The sequence below is a fragment of the Trachypithecus francoisi genome, unplaced genomic scaffold (genome assembly GCF_009764315.1).
Source record: "Trachypithecus francoisi isolate TF-2019V2 unplaced genomic scaffold, Tfra_2.0 Lachesis_group5, whole genome shotgun sequence".
NCBI lineage: Eukaryota > Metazoa > Chordata > Mammalia > Primates > Cercopithecidae > Trachypithecus > Trachypithecus francoisi.
The window spans coordinates 25,155,507-25,160,145 of record NW_022681470.1 but is presented as its reverse complement, the minus strand read 5'-3'; positions in this window follow the sequence as shown (position 1 = coordinate 25,160,145).

Genomic DNA, 4,639 nt, shown 5'->3' with positions numbered 1-4,639 from the left:
GGCTAACTTTCCAGAACTGCCACCCAGGGCAGCAGGCATTTCTCTTTCAGAAGCTTTGCTTCCAGAATCAGGAACTTCCTGCCCAGCTGCCTACCCAGTTCTCCATAAGAAAGCATGCTCTACAGTGTCTACAGACACACTCTATGCACAGGTTAAGCGAAACGCACATCATTGCACCTTCCACAGTGCCCCCTGGTACTAGTTGACACATAAATGGAGTTTCTGCAACTAGTTCCAATTCCCTGGTTTAAATCAGATCTCTCTCATTCAGCATTTCTGCACATTCAAAAATAAATAAACAGAGACTTCCTCAAGGGAAGCCACCCTCTCTGCCATCAGCCACATCAGACTAAACCTTACCTGTCCCTTTGGCTTCCCTTCTCCTGGGATCCCAGTCCCCAGATCCAGTCCTGGAATGCTTCCTGCTCAAAAACTTGTTTTTTATCATTACACCTTCTAAAAATAATTATCGTATGGCCTGGCACTCACCCCAGGGTTCCTTTCCAGGACTTCCATTTCCATCCGCTTCCTGACCCTCCTCCCAGGTGTTTCTCAAGTCTGATTCCATTTCAGGGTCAGCACTAGCCGGACCTTAGTGGACTGAAAACCCAATCACAATGTTACTATCCTAGCCCCACCCACCGGCCAATACATGCACACCATCTGAGCACACTACTCTTGCCAGAAAAGATTCTGGCCTAGAGTCAGTTGAGAGGAAACAAGAATGATGTCTACTAGGAAATCAAGCTAGTGATTTAATTGTTTTATGGAATCATAGATTCTCAGACTTGAAAATAGCTTTAGAGGTCACCTAGACCAACCTTTAACATAAGGCCAAATGCGAGTTGTCCCCTTCGATATTTGGAAGCTCCCTATTGTTCAAGACAAAATTATCAGTACCCTCCCAAATACATCTAAGGATGCCCAGAAGTGCTTATGTTGTCCAAGATGTCTCTTATGCCTCTTCCAGATACCACCTCTCTGCTCTTTATCCCTGACCAACTCGTAACAGCTTCTCCTGGCTGCTCAAGCTGCTCATCCTCTGTAAAGCCAAGCCTGGACACTGGCATCTCCCTTCACTTCCTAAGACATTGCTAACTAAGGACTCTAGCGTGTGACAAATTCTACCAGGGCCGAAAGACAGCACATGGGGCAGAGGTTCTTCCTGATCATCTTTCTTCTTAGCATTAGCCTACTGCCTTGTACTCAGAACCTGGTCTGCTCTCCTGAATGGGATGTTCCTTCCAACATCCCCTCTGCTGGGGCCCCGACTCCTACCTTTAGTCTCTGCGTTTGTCAGCAGAAGCCAAAATCAGTCACCAATTATCAGCTCAAATTAGGTTCAACTGTGAGTGACTAAGAACCCAAAATAACAGTAGCTTAACTAAGACCATAGTTATTACTTCTTCCCATAAAAGTCTGGGTTGCTTGCCAGGCTGGTCCATGGTGTCAGGGACGAAGACTCCTTCCCTCTTGCTGACCAGTCCTGCAGAGCCCTTGTTAATGACTGGATGGGGCTCCAACCATCCCAGCCAAATCCAATAATTGAAATGGGGATGGGGGGAGAAGGATCAGAGATCATGCAGAAACAGTCCCATTGCATCCTGTTAGCCAAAACTTGATACCTAGAGACCCCTTGATACAAAAAGGCTGGGAAAAAAATGTAGTCTTTATCCAGAGTAAACATGTACCTAGCTAAAACCTTTAGTTATTTCCATAACTAAAGAAGAGGAAGAGAGGAAATATTGGGGATAGGGGAGAAATATTAACTGTATTTACTGAGTAAATATGTCTGTTGATTCCAATTCATTGTTGACTTTCCCCTTTCCTTTCTATGTCCTTTCCTCACAGCTGCCATCTTTTTTTTTTCAGTCCCATTGTTCCTATTCTCATTCTTGTTCATGGATTCTCACCTAGGATTTTGCCACAGCCCCCCAACAGGCCTCTGTGCCCCAGAACTCACTCCCCTGCTTCTCCCCTTGGTGACCTTGTTAAGCAGAGCTGTTACCTTGGACCTCTCCAGGCCACACTCCTTCAATAACTCTCCACTACCTGCAAAATGAAGACCAACTGCACAGCCAGACATTCGCTACTCCAAACTGGCTGTAGGGTTGGGCTTTATTTTGCAAGTGGTGGGAATTCATCAAAGGTATGTGGACTAGAGAGGTCCAAGGTAACAGCTCTGCTCAGCAAACATAACGAAACAGACCTTGTGTTTGCCTTTGGCTTCCCCACCTTCCCCACTTCACCCTCCATCTCTGTCTGTCAACCTCCCACCACGTTTCAAGATCCAACTTCATTGTCATCTGCTCTATGGGCATTTTCCAGTTCCAGCCTTTGTCCTAGCTCTGCCAGTCTCACCCTTAAATATACACACACACACACACACACACACACACACACTCTATCACCTGGCTCACCTTCTCTGCTTTTGTGTTACTGTTTCATTTCATTTTGTTTCCTCTATATTGTAGAGATGATGACTTTGTGTCTGTGAATCCATCTATCCCCAGCACTCTGGTAACATGGACCATACCTTGTTCATCTGTCTCCCACCCAGGGACTTGACAAAGTGCTCAGTTGACATTCATTAAACTGATCATCGGCACCAAGAAAGTACAAACAGATGAGTAAAAATCTGGAAACAGTCTTTCTCAGCAACCATTCCAGAATTACAAACTTTCTCTAGCATGACCACAGGATCTAAATGCAGTTCCAGTGGAATTAAATGTATAGGTTGTTTTCTGTCTATAGCATGACTCCTTCCTGTCTGAGAACTTTCTGGAACCCAAATTGCTAGTGCAGCTGGAATCAGGATGTCTGGCAAGAGGCAGCTGTCACTTCACTTTTTGCAAAATATTTCCACAAAAATTGCCCCAAAATGCAAAAATCTTTCATTAGGAAGAGCTGATTCATGGAATTTATAATAGGAATCCTGTATGACTGCATAATTCAGTTGAGGAAAATAGAAAAGAATGAACAAGTATTGGTCTCTCCAAGCCATTCCTTTTGAAGCCAAGTCAGGGCACAGGGCACTATAGACACTACATGACCAGCCTGGTTGAAGGGAATGTTGGAGATAAACTTTCCCACACAGAAACCCTTCTCGGTTCTGAGTCTCTATAAAAATGTACAACTCTTGCATGTACATAGAGACTTCTCTTCCCCAGGCAGAGGAGTCAATGTGGAAGCCAAAGTCAAAGCACACTAGCCCTTCAGAGACCAAAAACCCTGTGACACTCTCAGAATACCTGCGTCCTGACGGATATTCAGCAAAATATTTGTGATAGTGTCACCATAACCTCTTTGGAACCCAGGGCTATAGGTCCCATCCTTCCTGCCTTCCTACGTACATCTCATATGGAATCTTTCTCTCTCTAGTACATTCAACCTCCTTCTAACAATTGGTTTCCTCCAGTTAATTTTTTTTAATAGAGATGAGGTCTCGCTGTGTTGCCCAGACTGGTCTCAAACTCCCCGCCTCAAGCAATCCTCCCACCTCTCCCTCCCAAAGTACTGGCATTATAGGCATAAGCCACTGCGCCCGGCCTCTCCAGTTGACTTTTAACGCCTAAACTTTTCACTTGAGAAAAATTAGCTTCCCTCAGGCTTCCTTTTGCTGGCTCCTTCCCCTCTCCCTGTCCTTTACTTGTTAAGATTCCTCAGGGTCAATCATTAGAACTCAATGATTCTCCCTCTACATTATCCCTGGAAATTTTCACCCATACCCACAGCTTCCATAACCACCAATTCTCACATGACCCACAGTTTTCTGTGTTGAACCCATATGCCTCCCAGCCCCATGCCCATCAGCCCAGCTGCCTACTTATCATCTCCGTTAGATATCTCAAAGGCATCTCAAATTAACCAGGTCCAGAACCAAATTCTCATTTCCATCTCCCAATCCTCCAGACAAAGAAACAATAAAAAAAGACAAGACTCTTCTCCTAGTGTTTCCTAATTTCCTGAATGATACCAACCAGGTGGATAAGCAGAAACCAGAACCCATCATGGACATCATCTTTTCCATGCTATTTCCCATAGCCAAACTAGCACCAGATCATATTAATTTACCTGCTGAATACCTTGCAGATCCTTCAGCTCTTCATGTGTTTCCCATCACAGGCCTTTCACTTGATGTTCCATGGCCTAGAAAGCTCCTCCTTCCCTCTCCTGGCTACCTGGTCAATGATCAGATCAATGATAACAAGCTACAGAAGCTTTTGATAATAAAGGCAAAGAAACCAGAACACCACTCCTGCACTGATAAATGACTGTAGAGATCTATATTCCTGAAATCATGCTGAAAAGACGCTATTTTCTTTAGGAAAATGTTTCCCAGCCCTTAATCAATTCACTGAAAACCAATTCCCAGAGAGGTAATTCCACAGACTCACTTTTAGGCAAGTTGACTTGCTTCCATGTTTCTCCAAGTATGATCCTGATCCCTGGGTCACCTGTATTAGAGTGTTTATTAGAAACACAAGCTATCCAAGACCTAGAGACCCAGGAACCTGAATCTTAACTATCGCCAGGTGATTCAGATGCAAGCTAAAATTTGAAATCAAGACTGCGGTTCTAGAGAGTAGACTACCATGCTTTGCAACTATCTTGAGCCAGCCTTCATTTGTCTCCTAGC